Source organism: Ailuropoda melanoleuca, chromosome 11 (assembly GCF_002007445.2).
Source record: "Ailuropoda melanoleuca isolate Jingjing chromosome 11, ASM200744v2, whole genome shotgun sequence".
Taxonomy (NCBI): domain Eukaryota; kingdom Metazoa; phylum Chordata; class Mammalia; order Carnivora; family Ursidae; genus Ailuropoda; species Ailuropoda melanoleuca.
Genome location: NC_048228.1, coordinates 75,856,955 through 75,872,877, shown reverse-complemented (window position 1 = coordinate 75,872,877; position 15,923 = coordinate 75,856,955). Strand labels below are relative to the sequence as shown.

At 39.4% G+C, this 15,923-nt stretch overlaps 1 protein-coding gene across 4 annotated transcripts in view; it reads left to right on the top strand.

Moving 5' to 3' along the window:
- GRXCR1 (glutaredoxin and cysteine rich domain containing 1) overlaps positions 1-15,923 on the top strand; it is a 315,893-nt gene that overhangs the window by 95,737 nt on the left and 204,233 nt on the right. The window lies entirely within an intron of this gene.

Here is a 15,923-nt window from a genome sequence, read left to right as displayed (position 1 = left end):
GGGCTTTACTATCTCTCTGCAAGGTGACATCTCTGCCAGTGACTAGGAAGCTGTTTCCAGAAACCATGAAGAAGCTAGCATTTTCCAGCTTCCTATCTCTGGGGTCCATCTTCCTTTACTGCTGTCTCTGGGATAAGAGAGCAGAAGTATGCTGGTAATAGTAAACAAAATCCCAATTCTCTAATGCTAAGAAAATGAGCAGAAAGGGACCAGAAGTCTGTGAGGATGTATTCAGTTTCTTTTGGGACGCATTGACTGATTTCTTGATGGTCTTTCTTATTTCTTTTACATCACTTAAAGCACTTGAAGTGAGATTTTGAAAACTACCCATGTTGCAAATTTCTCACTATGATTTGCTTGGTGTTCATCATCTCTTTATTACTCGCCCTTTGCTGCCTTGTATTTGAGTTCTTACAGTTTAGGTCTGTGCCTCCTGTGAGACTGTGAACTTTGTGAGAATTGGAGACTATAGCTCATCCATTTTTTGCACCCTTTATTGCTTCTCAAAGCACCATCTGTGGACCAGCAGCACTGGTATCACCTGGGAGCTTGTTAGACATGTAGACTATCCAACTTTGCTCCTGACTCACTGAGTCAGAACCTTCATTTTAACAAGATCCCAGATGCTTCATATACACATTATAAATTGAGGAACATTGCTCGTTAGCACTTTTTTTTTATGCAATACATGTTAAATAATAGGAAAGATAATAAACACGTGAAGCAGGTAATTCTCTGTCACTTACAGAACCCCCTCCTTAGCATTCTGTAGTAACCTCAGAATCCTAGGAGCAATGAACACTTGGTACTTCTGAATAGAGATAAAGTTGGCAGTTTCAGAATCTACTTGCCCAACTCAAAAAAAAAAAAAAAAAGAAAAGAAAAGAAAGAAAGAAAAGAAAATTGAAATAAGTGATCATGCAGGGATGGAGGAACAGAGTCATTGCACATCAAATGTGGTTCGGCGCTCTAGCCAAGGACAGTCCTTGATGCCTACAGATGATTGCCATGGAGAGCTTCAAGGAGCAGTAGGAGTTCTGAGGCACTACATCTCTTTTCCTCATCATTTCATCTACTCTCAACTAGCTTGATCACTTTAGCTGTTTCATTTGTTGATGTTTCTGCTCAGACTTTATTGAGAAAAAAAGGGGTCATCTTAAAATATGTACACAAAAATTAAACACTAAACAATCTCTACCTTAAATCCAAAAAGCAAAGTTTGAAAACCTCTTTGCTAAGCCATACATTATACTATCATCAAGGAATAGGTTATTAATATTTCCATGCAACAATATATTAACTGGCATTTAAAATTTTTAATTAAAGGATGATAACGAGTGACCTTAATGGAAGATTTTCAGTGATCCTTTCTCCATTCCTCAGATTCCCTGTGTCAAAAGCTATCTGTTGTGTGTAGACACAGAGTTCATATTGGGGGTTATTATGACTGTATAAACTCAAAGTTCTGTTCTAAGAAGTTATTTTAGTTGAGTTTTCTCTTCAATATTTAATGACTACAATAATTATGCGCTCTGTGGCAAGGACTGTGGTCAGAGCTTGATATATAAAGATGAGTATGACACAGTATCTGCTCTCGAGGAACTTTTAGGCTGGTGGGCTGGACAGACACATAAATAGATCATTTCAAGAGACTAAGTGTTTGATTAAGGATGCTCAGGGTGCCTTGGGTCTCAGGAGAGGGTCATTGTGTGATTGGGGAAGAGTCAGGATCAAAATTGTATTTTCAATGCGGAGTGAGATGTAGGAGAAGAAATGAATGTTGGAATGTTGGAAATGCATTCGAGGTAGAAGTTGGAGTGAGACTAAAAATGCTGATGTATGAAATAGCGTGGTCTGTTTTGGGAACTTTGCCAAGATGCAAATTATAATGCAGAAAATGCAGATGATAAGGCTGAAGAGATAAGCTAGGGTATAAATATGGAAGTCTCTGGAAAGTATCTGCCAAACTTGCCATGCTTATTAAATCATTTTTTATTTAAATTCAATTAGCCGACATATAGTACATCATTAGTTTTTGATATAATGTTCAGTGATTCATTAGTTGCATATAATACCCAGTGCTCATCACATCAGGTGCCCTCCTTAATTCCCATCACCCAGTTACCCCATCCCACCACCCTCCTCCCTATCCACAACCCTCAGTTTGTTTCCCAGAGTCAAGAGTTTCTCATGGTTTGTCTCCTCCTCCGATTTCTTCCCATTTAGTTTTTCCTCCCATCCACTATTGTCCTCTGCATTATTTCTTATATTCCACATATGAGTGAAACCATATGATAATTGTCTCTATCTGATTGACTTATTTCACTTAGCATAATACCTTCCAGTTCCACCCATGTCGATGTAAATGGTAGGTATTCCTCCTTTCTGATGGCTGAGTAATATTCCATTGTATATATGAACTACATCCTCGATGCTTAAACTTATCTATAGATAACTCGCACCATGAATTCTATGTTAAGAAAAACCTCAAACATTTATTCAAAAGAAAAATGCACGGATTTTCTACTTCATTGTGAAAGTATTCGTTCTTTTTCATTAGGATGTGTTGATCTTTCTCAATGGGGGGAGTTATGTCTATTGCAGTTACGTCTTTTCACAGTGAATTGAGGGAAAGAAGCATGAACACAGTGGGAAAGAATTTTAATCCAGTAAAATAGTATCTAAGTCAGCATTGCATTTATTGAGGGACATTAAAAGGAGCACTCAACATTTTGCATGGACCATTGTGACTTAGATATATGTACATGACTGTAGTGGTTGAGTGGTAAGTGGACCCCTGGAAAAGGGAATGAACATATAGACAGTCTTTGTTTTTGCAGAAACCACTATGATCCATTTCAACGTCTACAAATTTATAGTGATGGTTATCAGGAAGAGGCATGTTATTTACATCACAAGGGAAACAACAAAGTACTTACATATTCCCCATATACTCTCAACTTTCTTCTTGGTAAGGGGAATGCTTTACAGTAAAAATTAAACTCTGTGAGGGTTAACAAGGTTTTCTTTTTTCCTCCCGTTGAACTCAACATTTAAATACACAGTAGGGACTCAAGAAACATTTGTTGACTAGACAAATGCATGAACTAATTCATTAATTTGAAAGGGGGTAGACTGAGTTTTTCTTAGCAATGTCTTAGTTAGCTAGATTCTGTAATTGATAAAAATAATGAAAACTAGAGGGAATAATGCCTCAAAGGACATGGAGGTGAATGACATCTAAAGGTGGGAAATCCTGTTGGTCAGAGGACTCATCCTCTATTAGGCAAGGTGAGGGAGTAGGCAGGCTGTGTAAAATTTGAATTGAAAATAAAATATAAAGTATCATTGGAGATTCTAAGAAATCCTCAGTGATGTTTGAAAAATATATAAGATAATTTAATACATGCTTACTGATAAAATCCAAGCAACTACAAAGACATAAACCAAATAGCTGCTCACTTTGGATGCCTATATACATGGGACCCCAAATAGATTTACTGTGAAACAAACAAAGCTTTGCTTTAGGGCTCCTTACTTGCTTTAGGAGGGACCCTCCTAAGACATTTACACTGTTATATGTTTTAGGGACATTTGCAAGAGTAAGTTATTTTTACCACAATTAGTGAAGACTGCTAGCTCTTGCTACTCTGACTGCCCCTTCATTGTACTTCCCTTTTTGTCTTGTGGTATTTGAGTGGCCATGGAAAATTTTGGAATTTATTTAAGAGGAAGTTGAGTTGGTAATGTACCATTTCAACTGCAATTTGAAAGATGTAGAAAGAATATGAACAAACAATTTAGAGAAGAAATTTAAAAAGGTAATAAGCAAATGTCAAGATACACACAGTAACTGGTAATTAGAGGGTCCAAAACCAAATGAGACATCTCTGTTGTAATTATTACCCCTGACAGTTGGGTAATGGCAAGTGTTGGCAGGAATGTGGGGATATAGGGATCCTCATGCTCTCTGATGGGAATATAGTCTGAATGTATTCATTTTGGAGATGGTATTATTTATTTTAAAAAAAAGTATGTTTGTTCCTTATGGCCCAGGCATAATGCTCTGGATTATATGTCCTAATGAAATTCTCAGATCTAAGCATACTGCCTGCAGCATTGTTTCTGGTGCTAAGAAAGTGAGGCAAGCTGGCTGTCCATCATTAGGAGAATGGATAGATACAACAGAGTAGTATGGAGCAATTAGAAACAATGGCATAGGTGTTCATATAGCAGTATGGATAAATTCTAAAACACAGAGCTAAAAGAGACCGGTACCAATCAGAATTTTAATGTAAATGTGCAACACTTAGGTAAATATTCAATGTAATCGTGTGTACATACATGCTCACAAGACAATATGCATGCTGCAAGAGTGCATCAAAATAAAAGGTAAACTTTAAAAATTATAAAGAGATTAATAAACAGTTCTATATACTTGGTTCCTTTCTCCCTGCCTAAGTTAGTTCTGACCTTAGCCAGGCCCCTTTGTTATCCAGTTAATGGAATTTACTAATGGGAAGTAATTGAAGATCTTCCAGAGGGTGCTATAGACTTCTTATCTAGGAATTTTTATAGCAGGCCGTACCTGGTGTGTGTTGATTGTTCATTATTAATTAGTCTTCAGGGGCACCTGGGTGGCTCAGTCGTTAAGCATCTGCCTTCAACTCAGGGCGTGATCCCAGGGTCTTGAGGTCGAGCCTCGCATCGCATCGGGCTTCCTGCTCCGCTGGGAGCCTGCTTCTTCCTCTCCCACGCCCCCTGCTTGTGTTCCCTCTCTCTATGGCTGTCTCTCTCTCTGTCAAATAAATAAATACAATCTTTAAAAATAAATAAATAAATTAGTCTTCAGTTCATGGCTTTATGATTGAATAATGGAAGTTAATTGCATAGCATTTCTTGCTACATGACTAGAGAGGATAAAGGTTGAGAGACCCACAAAACTAAGAGGCTTCCTTGTGCCATTTTGTACTGGCCATAGTGCTTGTCACTCTGAATCCAAAATGCGTTCCAGTTTGAAAAAGGGATTTAGAAAGATGTGTTCTGATGTGATATGACTCCTTTCTTGTAAACTTGAATAATCATTAGTAAAGCTTGGTGCTGGGTAGGACTTGGTTTTTGTGAATCTGATTGATGATTCAATGCACTATGTTAGTAGAAGCACATTATAATAGTTGCCTATGGAGTATTGGGAAAGAACTAAGAAGAAGACAAAAATAGGTAGGTAAATATTAGTAAATAATATAAATAAGAGAAAGCCTTACTAGGACAAATGATGATAATATGTTATGAACTGAGTTGTGATTTAATGAACTCTTACCAGTGAAGGTCCAAGAAAAAAAAAATAATATAAAGGTATAGGAGTGAAAATCCCTTCTATGTCCCTTACAATAGGTAAGAATTTAGTTTGTATGCTTTTATATACATGTATATCATATGATATTTTTAGTGCTTTTACATATGTACTATATATGTTATATATATAAACACATACATATATTGTATATACATATAAATATATATTATATTTTTATAGCATTTCTTGGGAATTTATATAGACCCATTCTCATTGTTAAACTATGTGAAAATAGAAAGTTTATATATATGAAATATTTGGATTGTTGGACTTAAGCACCTAACTTTCATCTACCCCCTGCTAATATTCTAGATCCTCAGGACTTGTGGAAATGATCCACTTTTCCTCATTGGAATAGAAAGGCCTTCTTCTTCCTTGAAGAATATGTAGAGACTTCAAATAAGGCAAATGCCCTTAAAAACAATGCTTGTACTCCTTAAGATCTGCCCCTGTCATTAGACTCATCTAAGATAAGATCTCACTCAGTAAACCTTAGTGGGAAACTGCAGATCCTAGGAAAAGGGAGAGATTGTACACAAAGCAGCAGTAGGACGGCCTAACACATGCCAGCAGGAGCTGTGGGAGTTGGTCTAGGTGTAGCTCCTGAATGTGCTTGGGGACTTTGTCTAGGAGGGGACCAACCAATTGTAGGATATAACTTTGGATAAGGAAAAGTTTGGTAGTGGCCCTAGGAGATAATGCCAAGATACTGCTGGAGTGAACCTTGGAAGCTTGGAAAAGTGGTAAAGTATTAATCATTAATGTCATGAAGTGAGTATTAAATGAACTACAGATATAAGAAATGTCATAGCAGACTTTAGGGGAAGGAATTGCAAGTCAACGAGAATTGCAATAGTGCAGGAAGTACCAGCATCTCCAAGAAGCTCAGTATCAGCTCTCCTCTGTAGGCCAGGGCTCATGGTAGGAGATGCTCCAAGACTGGGCTCCCCAATGACAGTAGAGAAGATAGAATCCCAGAATAACAGAGACCAGATGACAGCACTTAACTGTCAGAAGCAAAGTGGGAACAATAGCTGTAATTGGCAGTAAATTAGGAATGAGTTTCAACTAGACCTGACCCAGGAAGGCAGTGCTGCTTCATGGGTGTCTGAGTTGTGCTTAAATGGGCTCCCAACTTTGTTTAATGCTATGCTGTCACCATCTTGAATTTCATTGTAATTCTTTAATTTCTTAACAAAGAGCCCCACATTTTCATTTTTCATTGGGCCCCATAAATTATGAGATCACAAGGATTTTACAGGAATCTGTGGAAATGGTCCATAGAACATGGTATTCCTAGGGGCAAGATATAGGGGTAGCCAAAAAGGGGTATTGCATAAAATATGTAATTAGAAGAGCTCAAGAAAGGATGGACAGAAGACTTTAATGGAAAATCATGATCTCTTACCCAGATTTTAGACCTTAGTGATTTATCAGCCCTAGAACTTATCGGTTGGTTGGAGAGACCAAATTCGCATCATGAAAGGCCTTTTAATACCATGGCAAATATATACAGTAGTGATTCCCTTAGTCTCTTCTCAAAGGAATTTATCATCATTTACCTGAGTAACTAAACATTGGGGTAAAGGGAATACCCAGATCTTTTAAGGGTCCCTTTAGACTTATATGCAGAAACTATTGAATATAGGGTCTGAGTTTATGCTGAAACCTAAAAACCCAGAGTGCCATCATGGCCTCCTTTAGAGCAGAGATGACTGGAGGTGGAGGTGTTAGCAAACAGATGAGCAAACAGTTTAGTTGTTAGGTTAGAACTATGAAAGAGAAAGAGGAAGATTAGAAGGTCAGGGACAAGGAAGTCTGCGGGAAGAGGTATGCAGAGGGAGTGAACACAAAGTGTGAGGATCTTTGTGTTGTGTGTTAATGCTCACTAGAGAGAATTTACTGCAGCAGAACCACTGTACCACCAAGTAGACAGCTAGCCTTTGTCCTTGAGTATCCCAGTGCTTGGGCAATGGGTTCAAGAATGAACAACTACAGCCTCAGAGAGCAGCCTATGCATGGGTGCAACTATTCAGACTTTTTCTCCCTAAGTTTGATATACTACTTCTGAGGCCGTATGTTCAGACTATAAGCAGCAAAACCCAGTGTTGAGCCCCTGATATGATGTCATCATTCTAGGAAACCAGTTAGCCACATTAAGACAAGTTGATTACATCAGGCCCCTTCTGCCCTCATGTTTCATTCATCAGCCACACATGAGAATGAATAGGCCTGCAGAAAGTGAATTCATTGCCCTTTCCCATGATTGCTTCCTTCCAGCTAAGCTAACTTTGGGAAACAATAGCCAAGGCACAGTACTGACAAGCAGAAATGATGTGACTCTGGCATTTGGTGATAATTCATCATGATTGGGATTGACATATATTCTGGATACACTTTTGTATTTCCTGTCCACAGTGCCTCAGCCAGCACTGATATCTCAGGGCTCACAAAGTGTATGATCTACCAACATGGGGTCTTCCATAACATTGCCTTGGACCAAGAGACCTAATTTAGGGCAAAGGAGGTATGGTGGTAGACATATGACAATAGGACCCACTTGTCCTACTCCATAATGCACCATCTAGAAGCTCCCAGCCTGAAAGAGTTTTGAAAGAGCTTTTTGAATACCCAGTTGGGCCATTAGCTTGGATTTCATAACCTGGGTGAATTGGGTGCTTTCAGAATGTGGTATACACTTTAAACCAATAGTCGTTGAATGACATTCTCTTCACAATAGGTTGACTTTATGGTCTGAGAATCAAGAGGTGAGATAGGAATGGCCCCGCTCACCCTTACTCCCAGTCATCCATATTAGGGAATCACACTTACTCTAAGTTATCCATTTTGGGGAATTTGTGTTCTGGTTCTATGTATTCAGAAGTTCTGGTTTATAATCTGATCAGCCTAAGGGCAGTAGGGCTGCTCCTTCATAATGGGGGCACAGAGGAGTATATGCGGCAATCAGAGGATCCACTGGACAACTGTTGGAACCCCCAATCCCAGTTTTTACATTATATAGACAAGTAGAGCAATCACAGAGCAAACAAGGGCTCGAACTCCTCAGTGATGAGGGTCTGGGTTACCCCACAAGATGAGCTACCTTAATCAGCAGTAGCAGGAAATCTAGAATGGGTGATGCCTTTCAGTTAATGGCCTTGGGGCCAACTAAGCAGTAGCAACTGTAGTTTGTCCCATTACCTTACTTTTGTAAGTTTTTCCAAGAATTGTGACCAACCAGAATCCCAGAAAAGTTGTGTCTGGATTGAATGAACTTAGGGAAGTACATGAATCTGACTGATGCAAGTGTTGGACTCCAGTGGATGCTATTAGACTCCTGCTCAGGTCTCCTTTACCAGACCAATTTACCTATCCTCTAAATGCTATGAATTTTGTCTGCTAACAGCGGAACAGAAGCTGTCAGAGTTTTCATGCTCTTTCACCAGGAATTTTCCTTAGCTAGTGATGATTAATATAAGCATATTAAAGGCCAGCTGTAAAATATTTATGCTCCATATTTCCCTGTGGGTTCAGACTGTTAGTTGGAATCAGGGTGAGGCTATACCCTTGCTTAGCTCCTTCACCTGCCCTATTTTGCTGCTTTTGCTCCCTTTGTCTGGAAAGCACTCTCTTAGTATATTATGTGCACTCACATCCCTGTCTGAGGCTCTTCTACGGAATCAGACCTAAGTCTGCTTAAGCTCGATGGATATTTATTATTTTACTTAATAGGAAGTCCTGAGGTAGGGAGTTCTAAGATTGATTAGTTTGGTATCTCATGGACATCATCAAGAACTAAGGCTCTTTCCACCTTTTTGCTCTTCTAACCTTAAGATTTTATGATTTATTAACTTTAGAGTCTCATAGTTGCAAAATGGCCATCAAAACTCAAAGCATCACATCTTTGCAAAACAAAGTTCAAAGACTGAAGAGCTGTTGCTCCCCTCTCATGACCCTTTGTATGAATGAGAAGTGCCCCCAATTCCTCTTTTTATCTTTGATCTAAAAGGCTAGAGTTGCTGTTTGCTTGCCCATTCTTAAATCAACCACCAGGAAGGGGACTGAATTTACCATGATTGGCCTGGTCTAAAAAATAATCACCCTTTGGGTGAGAAGAGTTCTAATTTTCATCTGAAACTTATGAAAGAAATAGATTGGAATAGGAGGAGAGAGACTGATACTTGGCTATAATCGAGAAGCATCTGCCCTAAACTATAATTTATAACTACATCTACTCTTATATAAATGCTGCAAAAACACTGTTATGCTTATTTTTCTCAGTTGTTTTTGGGGATAGCAAAAGTGAGACTTGAAAGATAATGCCAAAACATCAATTTCTTAAGACTTTAGTAATCTTAAAGAGTTTGTCATTGTATATTTTTTCTTACTCGGTGGTATGTAATAGCTCCATGTTTGTTTGTTTGTTTGTTTTTTAGAGGAACCTTCTAATAGTAAAGTGTCAAACTGGATTCTCAAATAAGCTCTTCTTAACCTAAAAAAAAATACTCTTCAAATCCGCTGAAAGTATATTGTACTGAGTCATTTCTTGGTGGGGGCAAGGACTATAACAAGCATTATTAAGTACCTGTTGTATGCTGGTGGAGTCTTATTGTGTTAGTTTATTTAATCATCACAACAATGCTCTGGAACACATCTGCATATGATCAACTAAGGGTGGCAGATTGCATTTTCTAAAGATGGCCACAACCATATTTTCCTTCCCACATTTTTAAAATCTGATTTTGACACTATTTGCATTAAAAGATGGGTTTAATGTCACCTCCCCTTTACCCTGGGTGGTCTTTTGTGACTGCTTTGACCAACAGAATACGAGGAGGTGACACAAGGGACTTGACCTCTGAGGTAGGTCAAAAAAGGCAATGTAACCTGTACCTCGTCCATTAGCACACTTGCTCTTAGAGCCTTCCGTCACCATGTAAACAGTTTGACTGCTCTGAGACCACAAAGCTGTGAGGAAGCCCACACTATCCCATCCACAGAGGCCATGTGGAAAAGCTCCAAGACAGTAGGAAAGGAGAGAGATGTCTGGTTGGTCCCCAGATGTTCCATGCTCTTGCTGTTCTAGCTCCCTGGAGATACTGAACCAGAACTGCAGCCAAGCCTTTCTCCAATTCCTGACCCAGAGAATCCACAAGATGTTAGAGAATGGTTGTTGTTCAAGCTACTGAGTTTCTCAGTGAGTTGTTACGGAGTGATAGCTAACAAGGACAGATTTTGGTATTTGGAGATTGGGTGCTGCCATAAAAAACATTGAACACATGGACTGGTTGGTGGGTAGACTTGAGGAGACTGTTAATAGAAGTCTTAAGGGTCCCTGTGAGCAGTTCCTAAAAGGAGCTCAAGTAGCCTAGTGGTGAGGGATAGAGAAGAGTGAGAAATGTTATTTGAAGTTGGAAGAAGAGAGACCCTTGCTGTGTAATAGAAGAAAGGTTATCAACACTGTTTCCTGCAATGATATGGACAATGGAAAATGTGTCTAATGAACCCCATTGAGTAAGGGACAGGTGAGGCTAGGTAGGGAGAGATAGGTAGGTGGCCATGGGATCAGGCTCACAATAGTCAAAAATGAGGGAGATGAAAGGAAACCAGAGATCAGGAAACAAATCAGACCATCCCATCCCAGGTGTCAGAGGTGGGGTCTTGTTATAACAGCTGCTTGTGACCAACAAAATTGCTGGGCCCTAAAAAGGAAGCGAGCCATTAAAGATGTTAGCACTAATCCTTGCTCAGTGGTGATATCAATAGAGATGTTAAAAGGATTTAAGTTCCCTGGTTAGCTTTTAATAAAAGACCAACCCTAAAAGCCCTCAGTGGCAACCCTGTCAGGACCCCTCTAACTCCTGAGAGCTTTTTCTGTATCCTCACTTAATAAAACTATGGCTTAACTCACTCTCCTTTGCCCGAAAGATTCATTCTTCAACTCCATGAGACAAGAACCTCGCTCTCCCACTTCACCATGATGTAGCTAAGATTTCCATGCAGAACTTTGAAAGTGCTACCTTGCTCCACCTTATGGCCTATTATACAAAGAGAGAGGGATGAGTTAAAAAAACAAACAGATCAGGGGCACCTGGGTGGCGCAGTCCTTAAGTGTCTGCCTTTGGCTCAGGGCGTGATCCTGGCGTTCTGGGATCGAGCCCCACATCAGGCTCCTCTGCTAGGAGCCTGCTTCTTCCTCTCCCACTCCCCCTGCTTGTGTTCCCTCTCTCACTGGCTGTCTCTCTCTCTCTGTCAAATAAATAAAAAATCTTAAAAAAAAAAACCCAACAGATCAGCTTTCAGGCATAAATTAGAGGACGTGTAAAAGATTAAGGGCTCGAGGGATTTGAAACAGACTTTTCATTCCTGGCCTCGCCACATGCAAAAGATTCTCAAAGTAGGAAAGTTCGTCAGGCCAGACATTAAATCCAGAGAACTGTCAGAAAATCAAAGATAAAGCAAATTGTGTGTGCTTTAAGATCTTTTCTTAAGATCAGTAAGATGTGTTTCCTATCTTCAGAAATTTTGGATTCTGTTATAAATTCTAAATGGGCAAGTAAGCAAATACATAAAATTTAGTGTGATCACAACCCTGATAAAAGTAGGCACAGGGTGCTAGGAGAGCATTCCAGAGACACTTCCCACAAACAGGCAGGACGATGGCATTAGGATAAGGCTTTCCAAGAAGGGGTATGTCTACACTAAGCAGTAAAGAATAAATAAGAGTTAGGGGAGGTGGAGATGGGAGAGGAGATGTTTTCAAATAGAGGGAGCCGAATGATATTACAGGAAATCCTCAGAAAAATCTAAAGGAGATCTGAAACCCTTGACATGTCTCCCTTGACATGTCTTATAGAGGTTTTCCCCTTTTATAGGAACAAATGGGATCAACCAGCTATAAAGATTCTCTCTTTTTAAAAGAGAATTTTAAAAAACATATTGTTGTAGAGTTTTAAAAAACATATCCCAAAGAAGAGAGACTTGTATTATGAACCCTCATGCACTAATCTCTCAGTTTAAAAATAATCAAACTCATAGCCAATTTTGTTTCATTTGTGATTATCCCCTCCTGTATTGTGTTATTTTAAAGCAAATCCCAGGTATACATAATTTCACCTGTAAACACTTTACCTCTAATGCATAAAGATTCTTTTTGAGTAGTAATCACAATATCTTTATCACACACCCAGATTAACACTAGTTCCGTAATATTGACGCTTCCTTTTGAACAAGGTAGGCCACTGTTGCTGGGTACTTCTGGGAAATACATCACTTAAATCACTCTAATGCAGAAAGAGAATTATACAGTATCTGAGGTCCTTTTAAAAATTCTTTTTTTTTGGAGGAGGCAAGATGAGGAATTATGCTAGTTTGTTTTATAGGTATTTAGGAGCAGTAGGTTAGGAAGAAGTCTGTCCTTAGTGCCCCAAGAAGTTATGAAAATATAAGAAATGGAAGTTGCTATAGGCTCTTACTTTTGTTCCTATGTAGGTTTTTTTTCAGGATAGTTGTTCAAGTCATACTTAGAGAGGTCTAGCTGCTGGTTTCAGGCAGTCCCTCTATGGTCTACCCTTAGTGCCCAGTGGTTTCTTCCTAGACTGGTTTAGGTTCTGGGCTGGTGTGGGTGGATGAAGCTCTCTTACCTTTACATAGAGGAACAAAATTCAGTGTTGCTAATAGGTAGATCCAGTACCATGGTTCCTTGGGACTTGTGTTTAAGTATAAGTTTATAATCGAACACCATCTGGCCTTAGAGTAGTAGCAATGGGGGTGGACACTCCAGTTTGGCTGGTCTCAGCATCCATGTGCAAAGACTTAGAGATGACCTGTTCTGAGATCTGTAAGGATTATTGCCAAGAACAGGGTTGATAAGGCAGGTGCTGGAGAAGTTAGTTCACACCAAATTGTAAGTAAAGAAATTAGGAATTATTGGAGTATTTTAAGTGATAAATTTCTGCAATCAGATTTGTGCCAGAGTGGGGCATAGAGGAGGGCACAAAAGCCAAAAGGACACCATTTTATCAAAACAAACAAGAGATGATCAGTGCATGAATGAACACAGTACCATTGAGAACCATGGCTGTGGACAGTATGGAAGGATGCTTGCAGATAAGTCCACAGTATTGGGAGGCCAACTGATAGGAATTTGAGAGGAAAGAGTTAGGGATGACTTCCAGGTTTGCAGCCTGTCTTGGAGAATTGCAGTGTGGAGATTTCCAATTGCAATGTTTCTTGGCTGATGTGCAAATTCTACTGGATTACTAGTCAGTGACCATTGCTGCTCTAAACCCCAACAGTAGCATTTCTGAGGTCAGAGCTATGGCCGGAGAGTTAATTGGAGGATAAGGCAGTTCCTATTAGAGCTGTGTTTGTTCATCCGGTGTGTCCTCTGCTCAGCATAGAAAACGATTCCCAAGTTCTCATGTTCACTTGAACTTCTTCATATTCCCTAATGCTTTAATTTTAGTTACTCTCGCACTAAAATAAGGTTCTATTTGGCCTTTCCATGTTGGAGTCTACTTGATCATATACTGTGATCTTATAAGAAAAAAAAAACAAACACACGTTGATTTAAAGACTATTGCATCCCAAACTTCAAATTAATACTTCCATAAATTAGATAGGACTTCATGTCCTAGGCTTCTCCTAGATCCTAATATTGATTATTTAATAAAATCTTTAAATTTATCTTTATCTCTCTTCCAGAAAATAGGTATAGCTCTTGGGCTGTTTTCCTTCTGGCTAAACCAGAAGAAGCAGCAGAATATTTAATAATAGTTTGAGGTCCAGGATCTCAACAGACTTTATGAGCTGACTCTGTCCTTTCCCTGTGAGGATTGGGATTCATTTTATATAGTGACAAATGGATGTGGGAATAGGATATTTCATTCTTTTGAAGAGTCTTTTACACCAGCATTATGGACTGGAGGAGTTTTTTAGCCACCTGTTTTCTCCATAAGCTCTTTCAGACCCTACACCTGATTTCAAAAGTTAATCACCTAGTACAGCTGGAGAGAAGTAATACAATGTGACCATTTATTATCCAGAAGATAGGCACATTTTGCTCTCATATCTCTAACATTTAATCATTCTACCACCACATACCTGGGGCAAATCTACTCACTGTCAAACATGCAAAGTCCAAGGAAGAATTTTTGGTGATTTTTCCAGTAATAGAACAAATATTTAATAATATTTTAATTTATTATCTTGTACCCAGAAGTTAGTGTTACTGGTGCTTTCCTACTGTCCATAACTTACTGGGCCCTGGTACTGATGGTTGATTTACTGTTCTACCAGTTACTTAATTAGAATGAATTATTCATAGTTTCTCCTGATGAAAGACCTAATTATTATGCTAATCATAATAATCTAAGTCTTCAATGTTTTCTAAAAAATCCTGCCTAATGGGGTTATTAAATATGTATATAATTATAGTCTTATAAAAATTCAGAAACATGCTTTGACAGACATTTTTATTTATATTTAGACTTTCAAAAACATCAAATGTAAGATATCTTTCACACTGCACTCAATTAATTTCTTAAATGTCATTTTCTTTCCTTGATATAAAACTGTGAATGAGTGTGATAAATAAAATTACAATCAACTTCATTACTAATCTAAGAAATAGAACAAAAATCTAAAGCCAGTCAAGTCCTACTTTTGAGGACTTTGGCTTTAAAAAGATTTTTCTTCATGTTACGGGTATTCTACTGGAGGCAAAAGGAGTGAACTGACCAATATTTATTGTTATATTGTCAGCTCTTAATTATTCACAGAAGAAGCAACTGTGGGCTAATTAGCTTTTAACTCTTCATACCTGGAACATTTTCCCTATACTTCTGTATTTGTTAAACACCTCAGGCCCAAATTATTATATTTGCATGTGCTTGTCTTACTTCAGGGCAAAAGTTAATATTTGAAGATATTGGAATATTCTGTTGCTTTCAGTAATAATAACTACATTAATAACCAACTCCCAAGGGCATCGAAAGCTTGAACATCTGATACACAAACAAGGCAATAAGAAGTGATATTTGGCGATGGGGAAAAGATGGCGGAGGAGTAGGGGACCCCTTTTTCAGCCAGTCCCTTGAGTTGAGCTGGATAGGTACCAGACCAGCATGAACATCCACGGAATCAGCCTGAGACGCAGGAAGATATATCTGGATCTCTACAAATGAACATCTCCAACACTGAGTATTGAGGTACGAAGCGGGAAGCCGTGAAACCGCGCACAGATATCGGAAGATAAACGGAAGGGGGAGGGAGCCGCCGTGTCAGGGCCCCGGGAAACGGTAGCCACCTGCACGGGGGAGCGGGTGGACCACGGACCCGCACCCTTGAGACAGCAGACTGAGACCGTGAGCCGGGGGCGTGCGCTACCAAAAATCTCACGGAACTCTGGAACTCCGGTGTGCTCACTGGGTCCAGACTGAGACCGGGAGCTCCAGGAGCGCGCACGGGGCGGCTGGCGGCTGGCGGGCCATCCGCACGGGGGAGCAGGCGGACTCGCGGACGGCACCCGCGAGACACCAGACTGAGACCGGGAGCTCCGGGAGCG